This window comes from Dermacentor variabilis, chromosome 3, assembly GCF_050947875.1.
Source record: "Dermacentor variabilis isolate Ectoservices chromosome 3, ASM5094787v1, whole genome shotgun sequence".
NCBI lineage: Eukaryota > Metazoa > Arthropoda > Arachnida > Ixodida > Ixodidae > Dermacentor > Dermacentor variabilis.
In genome coordinates, this window is record NC_134570.1 from 113,742,806 (window position 1) to 113,755,344 (window position 12,539).

At 45.0% G+C, this 12,539-nt stretch overlaps 1 long non-coding RNA gene across 1 annotated transcript in view; it reads right to left on the reverse strand.

Moving 5' to 3' along the window:
- Positions 1-5,999: 5,999 nt before the first annotated feature.
- The window catches only part of LOC142574107 (uncharacterized), a 41,617-nt gene continuing 35,077 nt past the window's right edge, over positions 6,000-12,539 (reverse strand). Inside the window, exon 3 of the long non-coding RNA XR_012826422.1 lies at positions 6,000-6,080. This is a non-coding gene — a long non-coding RNA (uncharacterized LOC142574107). The remainder of the gene's footprint in view (positions 6,081-12,539) is intronic.

Here is a 12,539-nt window from a genome sequence, read left to right on the forward strand (position 1 = left end):
GTCGAAAGGCATAAAGCGGAACTGATACACTCCGCATGTTGTTCAGGAGGCCATGTTTGCCCTGGATTCTTCTGACAACGGTATTTGCCAATAGCCCATCACAAAGTGGAGCTTGGAGAAACACCTATTCTCTCCGACCATTGCGAAGACTGCGTCGGCCCCATTCATGCGTTCAGAGTTAGCCACCACAACGTTGTTCACGCGCCGAAACGCAAAACACAGCCGGTTTGTAATATCTTTTTTTCACAAAAATTACAGAAAAATTGTAGGAGAACTCTGATCTCTTGACAATGCCGAGCCTCTCCATTTCTCGCACCTCCCTTTCTATGCCCTCGCGTCTCACGAATGTAAGGGGGTACCACTTCACGTGGACGGGGCTGTTCGTGGCGAGCTTCAGATTGCAGTAAGCCCAGACGGTTTCGCCCGGGACGTCAGAAAAGATGTGAGCGTGTTTTGCAATAAACTATTCGACCTGTCTGATCTGTTCAGCATTTAGCTTGTCGGATAGTTTCACGTCCTTCTCTCCTCCTGATTTCCGTACATCGGGGATAGGAATGCTCCCATCGTCACCCGATCCCATGAGAACGAATGCCGCGCCACACGCGTTGGCTGGCTTGCAATCTCTCTCCTCGTTATCTTTTAAGCTAGTTGGCGTGGAATATTTCGCTCCTGCTGACCGCGTCAATACCATAGCCGGCCTCAGCTCTTTTCCATCACCTCAAAATGTCCCGCACGCTGCGGGAGCTGCTTGTTGGTGTCGGTAGGAAGCAAGATCAATACCTTGTATCCAATGTGAAACTGTCGCTCTTTTATCTTGCGGTTGGAAAGTTTCGTGCGCCCCTACCATCTCCAACTCCTCGTGTGCGACACGGCAAATATCTTATAGTCGGCTCCGGAGATCGTAAAATGCTGACAGGTCGTCTTTCTTCAAGATTGCCAAGAGCGCCGTCATATGTCGGCCGTATAAGAGTTGAAAAGGGGAAAAGCCCTTACTGGCCTGGAAAACTTCTCTGTAGGCGAAAAGGAGAGGCGCCAGATAGCGTTCCAAATCACACGGGTTTTCAGTGCACATTCGCTTCAACATCAACTTCAAACTTCGGATGAACCTTTCTACCATACCATTGACCATGGGATGGTATGGGGTGGTGTGGAGCTGCCGCACAAAAAGACGGCGAGCAATTTCGTGCATCGAATTACTTCCAATCTCCTTACATCTGTCCATCAAATACGGCGATTGCAATGGTTTATGCCCCCCTACACAGTGGCCATACCAAGTAAGCAATTTGTCATACTCTCGTAATCAAACAAAAAATGCAATGGCTTATACCCACGTAAGACAGACAGTGACTACAGGCCCTGAGAAATGTGAAGCGAACAGTGCATATATTCATAACCATCTCCCAAATCACCCATACCACACACAGGGCAGCGTATGTTTCAATAAAGAAGAAGTACAAGACAAGCATCTGAATTATCAATAAAGCAATGCATACGCCCCTCAGCATATGTAGTAGTGGTTTTACAACCGTTTCGCTGCACATCTAGGTTGATAAGGGCCGATAAGAGTTTATAAGGGTAGAATCATTTTCGATAAGGTTGATAACAACCGATGAGTGTTTATAACGGTTTTACTGGTCGCATCAAATTTCATAAAATTGATAATGACATCGGTTTGCATGGAGATGAGCAAGTGGCACAGTGCTTACGCATGCTTAGACAACTCTCAGAGGAGCTACTGCACAATTTTTGTCTTTTATTATCTACTAGGATACGGGCTATCGCCATTTAGTCTCTGATCGACATCACTCTCTTTCTGTCTCCTAAAGTTGTGCCTAAATGTTATACAAGATCCCTAACAAATTCACGTGTACCGGAGAGCTGGGAGAATGCCAAATTTAAACTAATCCCTCAGAAGGAAGACGTTAAAGAGTTGAAGAATTACAGGCCCATTAGGTTGCTTTTAGTATTGAATAGAATATTCACCAAGCTAATCTTCAATGTATTCAGGTCAACACTTTACTTCAATCAACCAAGCGAAGAGATAATTTTCAGTAAGGAATATTCTACAACGGATCGTATTCATGTCATCAATCAGGTAAATTAGAAATCTACGGAGTGCAATAAACTTCTTAATATCGCTTTCACAGATTAAAAACGTAGTTAATTGTGCAGAAGTACCAGCAGCCACGGAGGGATTGCGGGATCCAGTAGTACAGGAGGCATACGTGATTTTCTTGGGAAATATCTACAAAGATTCCAGAAGTGCTTACCTTCTCTTCACGAAAAGTGGTAAATTACCTATCAAGAGTGAGGTCAGACAAAGAGGCACAACTCTCAAATACTATTTACTGCACGTCTGGAAGAAGTATTGATGCTATTAGACTGAGAAAGCTTATTAGCAGTGAGGATCAATGGCGAATATTTTAGCAACCTTCAATTTGCAGATGATATTCGCTGTTCAGTAACACTGGGAATGGATTACAACAAATGATTGAGGGCCTTAACCTAGAAAAAGTAAGAGTGGGGTAGAAGATTATCATAACGGAGACAAAGTTAATATTCAGTAGTCTGTCCAGAGAACAAGAATTCAGGAATGCCAGCGAGACTCTACAGTCTGCACAGGATTACGTTTTTCTAAGTCAATTACTCACAGGGGACCCTGACTGTGAGAAGGAAATTAAAGAAGAATAAAAATGGGCTGCAGTGCATACCGAATGTATTACGAATCTACACTAGAAGCTTACCGCTGTCGTTGAAAATAAACAAGTACAATCGTTGCAATCTACTGGTGCTAATATAGGGGGCAGAAACCTGGAGTTTAGCAAAAAATCTTAAGAAAAAGGTGAAGGGAGACTAAATGCAAATACTAAGCCGACTTGGACAGGCGAACTGCAATAACTTAAACCGGCAAAGACTGATTCGTGCCAAAAAAAGTTTACGAGAACATTTTGTACGAAAGATCCGCATACCTTTATCGCAATGTAAATCTCCCGCCACCCAAGCGGAGCGTGGTGGCGTTCCATATGCTATTACCACCCTTTTCTGTCATTGCAAACGCTCGCCCATGGAGAACCGAGAAAAGACAGCGGTGAGCTCGCTGCTACAGGTGCTTTTGGTCAAGTGGCGTTGACCGTTCGGGCATCCCGCCACATCATTTGTAAGTGTAGTTATCTCCTACTTATACTTTGTGTGAGTTTGTCGAGCAAGAAAAACCAATGCAGCACTACGCGATAACAAAACTACCTAAACGCGAAAGCGCGGGCGGCGCAGATTTCAGCGAAAACGAAACTTTTCGGTCGCCCGCGTCGTTGTCAAGGGTAATGCCAATGAGCTCCTTTTTTTAAAAAATGAACTACAACTGGACAAGCAGCATTTCACTTGTCCTATAATAACATACAATTGTTTTATGTATGCTGTTTGTTTTTTATATAATTATCGTTTATGGTTTATAAGTGTTTCAGTACTGGACACAAAATCTAAATGAGGAGTGCCTCCTTCATCGGGAAAGTACTTGGATGTCCCGGCGGAGTCTCTAATCTTGTCCTGCGTTTACCTCAATTTTTCATTTACTAAAACTCTGTGCACGATAATAGTGACGCCTTACGCATTCTCGAGCGCTATCCTGTCACTTTAGATTGTTAGTCGAAAAACCCAAGGATCACAGTTACGAAAATTGCCTGTTTATTGGTTTAACGTTTCGGCCGTAGCATGGCCTTGCCTGACGAAGGCCCTGTCATGGCCGAAACGTTACACAAATAAACATGCAATTTTCATGAGTGTGGCCCTTCGTTTCTTCAACTGCCTGTGCCGATTGACCTTATGCTGCCAGCGTGGATCTTTAGCCCAGTGGGTTAAACAGACAGATAGACTGATTTTTCGGGTGAATCTCCTAAGAATGCTGAGGCCTTCAAAAGGTTGTATAACAGGCAGACAGATTTCTTGGGTGGGTCAGCTAGGAATGCTTATCATTCACCTAAATCGCTTAAGGATGCTTAAGCATTCTTAGGCGACTGATAAAAAAACTTGTCTGTCTGTTTAACTCACTTTGCTGAACACCCACGCTCACATAATGTGAATACATCTGAACCAAACGGATTTGTTGTACCGGCAGTAGCAACTAAAAGTCAAAGGAGAATAGTTTATGTGAAGTGTTTGTTGAAAGATTTGGTGAAGATGGAATAAAAGTCATCTCTAGGACCGAATGCAGGGCTGACTTTGGGCTTGTAGACATCGTGAAAATTCCAGCTTTGCCAAAATTTAACACCGGACACGCCATGTGCCTGATGCGATTTGGTGGCCGCGTGAGCCGCTTGCCTTTGGGGCGTTACTTCACCGACGGAAATGCCACTGAACTCATGCGCTTCTCGTCGGACAACACGGACAGATAAGCAGCCGGTTATTTGATAAACATGATAAGGAGTGAGGAGGAGTTATATGGGTCTCATCACGATTGATGACTCGACCGGGATGCATAAAGTCTAAAGAGCGATAAAGGTTTATAACGGTGGGAGCAATTCTGATAAGTCCATAAGGACCGCTAAGGGTCGGATCAAGACCGATAAGGTTAAAAAGCACCGTGAAGATTTGGTAACAGTTGAATCAAGTTACGGTCAGATCATGTTCGATAAGGTTGATCAGGACATGTAAGGGTTAATAAGGATCGGATCGGTTGTGACAAGGTTGATAACGGCTGATAAGGATTGACAAGGGTCCTTGCGAGGGCGACAAGGTTGATAACACGCGTAAAGAATTGATAAGGGTTTTCATAAGTTTCGTGAGGTTTATAATGACATCGGGCTGCATGGAGATTAAGATGTGGCAGAATATTTACGCATGCTTAAACAACCCCATTGGAGTTCTGTCATAATTTTTCCTTTAGAATATTTTCTTTCAAATTTCTTCTGTTTTTCTTGATGGGGCACATTGTGTTACACGTTACGGACGTATAGAGAGACCGACGGACAGATTTCTGAGTTAGTGGCCTAAAAATGCTCACGCAACAATACAGCCTTTTTAGTCATTCTTTTGCTGAAGACAGTTACATTGACTCAACAATTTCCCTTTACGTAAATGTGAGCGCCTGGTGGCAAAAGTTGTCTTGGCGTGTTCGTGTTCCAAACACTCCCACGGGTGCACGGAAGAAGCTGGCCTCTAGGACCTCCGGATAAGCGTTCGCTTGCTGGAACGAATTCTAACGCAGGATTGCAGACCCGTCAGCTTGTAGCGTCGTTTTCCCACACGTCGTAGCTATGGTAGTACTTGCCGATGCGTGGTTTCTGCATCGAAGCACCGCATCCTTCAAATCACTCATACGTGCCCCAGCGTTTTGTCAGAACGCCGGCCGAGAAGCCCCAGAGAAACGCTAATCGCGCCGAGGCAAGACAGGCCTGCATACGTACCATTACCATTCGGTGGTGCAAACGCAGGAAAAACGTGATGCTATATGTACGACGCACGCTGGTAATAAAGGCAGTAGCCATACAGACGTCATGCTTGGAGGTCTGTAGGACTAACCGATGTTGCTCGTGGTCGTCGAGTTCTCTAAATGTTTTGTGTGTCTGCGCGCGCGCACTAAGCGTGTTTACTTATACTGCTTATGCTTACTGCAAATGGTGCTGCCAGTAAAGATACGAGCCTTCGTGCAATATTCTAGCATGTTGCTGTCAGCTTCAGTCTGTGGCGTTATGGCTAAACTGATGTTTTTCGCAGACTAAACCACATAGAGGGACATAAGATGAACGCTACTTACTGGCATAAGACATTGAGCATGTTGGGTCCAGTTCCCGAAGTACTGAGATTGGTGTGTAGATTTGTTTGTTCCGTAGGTAGCATATGTGATGATAGTGCGCCCAACACCGGTGACTTGAATGCCGAGGGGTCTCGTAGGGTCTTTCTTTTTTCGCTGTGTACCTTTTCTTTGGCCAGCTTCATTTCGTTTTCCTCCTTTCTTTATTTCTTCGTTCCGGCTCTGAATGGTCAGCCGTGTGTTGGACTGTATATTGTATCTAACACATCCGGTTGCCTTATCTTGAAGCGACCTCGCCATATGTCTTGCGTTTGCTTTCGCAAGGTTGGAATTCCTGTAAAATAACACGAAACGAAAAATTTCAGCAAATGTGAATTGCGCTATTTTATTATTGCGTGTCATTGAATTTTATTTGTAAACTGACAGCGAGAATAATACGTGGAAACGAAGGGGTCATTTTTCTTGTCACTTACAATCGCATGACACCAACAGACAATGAAGCCATATCATCATCATCATCATCATCATCATCATCATCATCATCATCATCATCATCATCATCAGCCTATTTACGCCCACTGCAGGGCAAAGGCCTCTCCCATATTTCTCCAACAACCCCGTTCATGTACTAATTGTGGCCATGCCGTCCCTGCAAACTTCTTAATCTCATCCGCCCACCTAACTTTCTGCCGCCCCCTGCTACGCTTCCCTTCCCTTGGAATCCAGTCCGTAACCCTTAATGACCATCGGTTATCTTCCCTCCTCATTACATGTCCTGCCCATGCCCATTTATTTTTCTTGATTTCAACTAAGATGTCATTAACTCGCGTTTGTTCCCTCACCCAGTCTGCTCTTTTCTTATCCCTGAACGTTACACCTATCATTCTTCTTTCCATAGCTCGTTGCGTCGTCCTCAATTTAAGTAGAACCCTTTTCGTAAGCCTCCAGGTTTCTGCCCCATATGTTAGTACTGGTAACACACAGCTGTTGTACACTTTCCTTTTGAGGGATAGTGGCAACCTGCTGTTCATGATTTGAGAATGCCTGCCAAACGCACCCCAGCCCATTCTTATTCTTCTGGTTATTTCAGTCTCATGATCCGGATCCGTGATCACTACCTGCCCTAAGTAGATGTATTCCCTTAACACTTCCAGTGCCTCGCTACCTATCGTAAACTGCCGTTCTCTTCCGAGACTGTTAAACATTACCTTAATTTTTATGCAGATTAATTTTCAGACCCACCCTTCTGCTTTGCCTCTCCAGGTCAGTGAGCATACATTGCAATTGGTCTCCTGAGTTACTAAGCAAGGCAATATCATCAGCGAATCGCAAGTTGCTAAGGCATTCTCCATCAACTTTTATCCCCAATTCTTCCCACCCCAGGTCTCGGAATACCTCCTGTAAACATGCTGTGAATAGCATTGGAGAGATCGTATCTCCCTGTCTGACGCCTTTCTTTATTGGCATTTTGTTGCTTTCTTTGTGGAGGACTACGGTGGCTGTGGAGCCGCTATAGATATCTTCCAGTATTTTTACATATGGCTCATCTACACCATGGTTCCGTAATGCCTCCATGACTGCTGAGGTTTCGAATGAATCAAACGCTTTCTCGTAATCAATGAAAGCTATATATAAGGGTTGGCTATATTCTGCACATTTCTCTATCACTTGATTGATAGTGTGAATATGGTCTATTGTTGAGTAGCCTTTACGGAATCCTGCCTGGTCCTTTGGTTGACAGAAGTCTAAGGCGTTCCTGATTCTATTTGCGATTACCTTAGTAAATACTTTGTAGGCAACGGACAGTAAGCTGATCGGTCTATAATTTTTCAAGTCTTTGACGTCCCCTTTCTTATGGATTAGGATTATGTTAGCGTTCTTCCAAGATTCCGGTACGCTCGAGGTTATGAGGCATTGCGTATACAGGGTGGCCAGTTTCTCTAGAACAATCTGACCACCATCCTTCAACAGATCTGCTTTTACCTGATCCTCCCCAGCTGCCTTCCCCGTTTGCATAGCTCCTAAGGCTTTCTTTACTTCTTCTGGCGTTACCTGTGGGATTTCGAATTCCTCTAGGCTATTCTCTCTTCCACTATCGTCATGGGTGCCACTGGTACTGTATAAATCTCTATAGAAGTCCTCAGCCACTTGAACTATCTCATCCATATTAGTAACGATATTGCCGGCTTTGTCTCTTAACGCACACATCTGATTCTTGCCTATTCCTAGTTTCTTCTTCACTGTTTTTGGTCTTCCTCCGTTCCTGACAGCCTGTTCAATTCTATCCATATTACAGTTCCTGATGTCCGCTGTCTTACGCTTGTTGATTAACTTCGAAAGTTCTGCCAGTTATATTCTAGCTGTAGGGTTAGAGGCTTTCATACATTGGCGTTTCTTGATCAGATCTTTCGTCTCCCGCGATAGCTTACGGGTTTCCTGTCTAACGGCGTTACCAGCGACTTCCATTGCGCACTCCTTAATGATGCCCATGAGATTGTCGTTCATTGCTTCAACACTAAGGTCCTCTTCCTGAGTTAAAGCCGAATACCTGTTCTGTAGCTTGATCCGGAATTCCTCTAGTTTCCCTCTTACCGCTAACTCATTGATTGGCTTCTTGTGTACCAGTTTCTTCCGTTCCCTCCTCAAGTCTAGGCTAATTCGAGTTCTGACCTATGGTCACTGCAGCGTACCTTGCCGAGCACGTCTACATCTTGTATGATGCCAGGGTTCGCACAGAGTACCGAAGTATTTCATTTCTAGTCTCACCATTCGGGCTCCTCCACGTCCCCTTTCGACTAACCCGCTTGCGGAAAAAGGTATTTATTATCCGCATATTATTCTGTTCTGCAAACTCTACTAATAACTCTCCTCTGCTATTCCTAGAGCCTATGCCATATTCCCCCACTGACTTGTTTCCAGCCTGCTTCTTGTCTACCCTGGCATTGAAGTCGCCCATCAGTATAGTGTATTTTGTTTTGACTTTACCCATCGCCGATTCCACGTCTTCATAAAAGCTTTCGTCTTCCTGGTCATCATGACCAGGAAGTCAGGGGCATAGACTTGTATCACCTTCAATTTGCACCTCTTATTAAGTTTCACAACAAGACCTGCCACCCTCTCGTTAATGCTATAGAATTCCTGTATGTTACCAGCTATTTTCTTATTAATCAGGAATCCGACTCCTAGTTCTCGTCTCTCCGCTAAGCCCCGGTAGCACAGTACGTGCCCGCTTTTTAGCCCTGTATATGCTTCTTTTGTCCTCCTAACCTCACTGAGCCCTATTATATCCCATTTACTACCCTCTAATTTCTCCAATAACACTGCTAGACTCGCCTCACTAGATAACGTTCTAACGTTAAACGTTGCCAGGTTCAGATTCCAATGGCGGCCTGTCCGGAGCCAGGTATTCTTAGCACCCTCTGCAGCGTCACAGGTCTGACCGCCGTCGTGGTCAGTTGCTTCGAGGCTGCTGGGGACCGAGGGCCGGGGTTCGATTGTTGTATTCATATAGGAGGTTGTGGCGAAGTACTGCACCAGGGTGGCCAATCCTGCTCTGGTGAGAGAGTGCGTTACCGGTTCTGGTCACCGGGCTCAGGCCGCACTCCAGGCCTGTTCGTGCAATTTTCTCAACACACGGTTTTTTTTTGTATTTTGTATTTTCCGGTGGAGAATTGCGCGGCACCGGGATTTGAACCACGGTCTTCTTGCACGGGAGACGGATACTCTACCGTCCCCGCAGGAGTTAAATTTAAAAAATTTTAAATTATGAGGTTTTACGTGACAAAACCACTTTCTGATTATGAGGCACGCCGTAGTGGAGGACTCCGGAAATTTCGACCACCTGGGGTTCTTTAACGTGCACCTAAGCCATATCTGCATGGTTGAAATACACTATCATTTTGAGTGATATGTTTAAACAATAAAGAAAAGGACTAAAGCAAAGCGATGATAGAAAATAAATGACACTTTGGCGGCGTATGAGGGACACCCAAGAACGCAGACGGGAAAACTGTCTCCGCGGTAGCTCAGTGGTAGAGTGCCGCAGGCGTAACACGGATAATATAGGCTCAGCTCCAAGCTTCATTAAATTATCTTTATTTCGGTATCAATTTTAAAGACACCACATACGCATCTTTACCGACGCCTTTCGCTTTGCCATGATGTGCATGTATTTAGGTATACTTATGCAATGTGCTTACCCATGCCGTATATGCAGGTTTTATTGCTGTATTGTTGCTCAAACGGAGTATTACGTTTGTAAATAAATTATTCATCGGAATATTGAGAATGGCAGCCCCCAAACAAATGACAACAAACGTAACAATCACAGAGCAGGAATATTACCTTGAGTCTTCTCAGAATATAAATAATATAATGCCAAATTGCAGCGAGAACAGATGTCACGACGACTGCCGACGGTAATGCGTTCGCATTGCGTCGATATACCGACACAACATAGAGCCACCGTCGATACGATTTATATACGAGTCGTGTGCTGCAGCGGGAGTCTTTAGTACTTCCCGAAGAACACTCGGCGGCATCTAGCGCCGCCACCGTAAAGCCTGTGGTGGCACCCGAAAAACATGGTGCTCCGGTGCGTACGAACGCTGCAATAAAAAATTTCACCGATGATTACGATACCCTCTGATGCGAAATTCTGGCGCAGCTCTATACGTGTTTATATTTCCGATACATTGGCTGGCACGTACAATTTGTCTCGTGCGACAGGTTGGAAACCGCGCGAAGTGTGGCGCCAATGTCGCCAATCAGGATATCGCGAGAGGCAGGGTGTGGGTGACGCATGGGCCGGATTCACAGCAGCCGCCGCACGTAAGCACGAAAGTATGAAATCGATTTAATTCCTTGTTTGACAATTAGGGTTTTGCAGGATCCTTCTTTGTTGCTACGCTTTCTGAAGTAGGTGTTCATGATTCGTAGCTTATTCCTTTCCGCGAGTTCTATCAACATATCTCCTCTAATATTTCTAGAGCCGACGCCATAGCGCCCAATTGCTTGTTCACTAGCCTGCTTCCCCCCACTTCTGCGTTGAAGTCGCCCATTTCTACAGTATAGTGAGTTTGCGCTTTTCTCAGGTCTTCATAAAACTGCTCAACTTCATCATCATCATCATCATCACGACTGGAGCTTGGAGCATTGGATTGTACCACCTTTAATCAATACCTCTTATTTAGTTTGCTTACGACTACTGCTAACCTCCCATTAAAGCTCTGGTTTTGTTGGCGCCGGTCCTGTAGTTTGTGCTCTTCTTGAGTTCTGGTCTTCTGCGCCTTGCCTTTACTAACTCGGGCAAGTGGGTACTGAGTGACACTTGGAGTAGGCGGCCATCACACACCACGGAAAGAACGGAAAGTAGGCAAGCAGGACAAGCAAAAGCGTCCACGAGTTAGCTAATTTCCATTGGCTCCTGACTTCCCTGAAGAAACAAAAGATTTCAACTTCTCACTATAGCAACCGAGGATCCGAGATAGCTCAGTCAGAAAACTCTGTAGGGGGCGAGGCCATCTTAAGGCGCAGAAAACAAGCCCCGAGGTACCTACCCGTCTGCAGACTCACTTGAGTTACCACGATACACGGGATAGGTGGTAATATGTTATTTATACATTCCATTGTCTCTGGACATGTCGAATGGTGCGAGGGAAGAAAGAAAGTGAAAAGGGGACAAAAACAGAGAAGAAAGGTTTCCAAATCGTTCTAACATTGTTGTTAAAGTGGACCATGACCGAAAGGCAAGCTCATTGCATAAATAACCTGTCCTGTGATCCGTGTCAGTTTTTTTTATTGTTATTTTCAGATCACGAAGCATGTACTATGTGAATAATTCACTAAGCTCACTATTAAACGAGGGAATATGATGCATATTAGTTATTTCTTTTTCATTGTGAATCCCGCCAGGGGGCAACTGTTATGTACAATACACGCGTGCGTTATCCAATGAAGTTCACTTTGTTCCTTGCCTCGACGTTGAAGTTTCCAACCAATGGAGAGCGGCTCACGCCGCAAATAGACGTCAGACTCTGCAGTTTTGCAAGGCGCGTAGCGCCACCTGCCGGTGCGAAGAGGCAGTAATTGAGTAGTGCGAAGCCCAATTCCCTTGCTAAGTTGCCTATGTAGCTAGCGACTGCGAAACAACGATTTAACTATATTTTGGTCCATATTGCGAGTGTTTTACGCATTTAACACCTAGACAGAGAGCTATGAATTTCTACGCTAGTCGGAAGCGCCGCCGAACTGCCATAAAGTGCTTGCTGGCTCTCTCTTCCGACGGACGGCGGAAAGGACGGCAACCGTGATAGCGGCGCACGCTACGAAGACACGCCGGAATCGACGCTACTGTTGTGTTGTAAATTGCCATGAACGTGAAGGACTGAATAACAACGTTCAGTTTTACCGATTTCCGTCGCGTTTGTATGAAGGGGAAAGGTGAGAGCGCTGGATACGGGCAGTTCAACCTGTTGGGTAATCGAATTAGTTGCATTCCCCATAACACAGCGGCTCGCATGAGAAAGTGCGACAATTTTGTTCTGCTGTAATTGTGTTGCGTAGCCCTGGCGGGGGACCGTGGTAACCAAGCGAAAACTCAAGAATCTGCAGCCGCCACTTCGTTGGCAGTTCAAAAAATTACCGACGATTACGTTACTTCCTAATGCGAAATTTGAGCGCAGCAAATAAGCTGTTTCACCTTTTCGATAGATTGAGGCAAAGAAATCAAGCAACACATGTATGCGCTATCACAGAATTTTTTTTTTATTTTTCACACGTATTCCTTTAACAA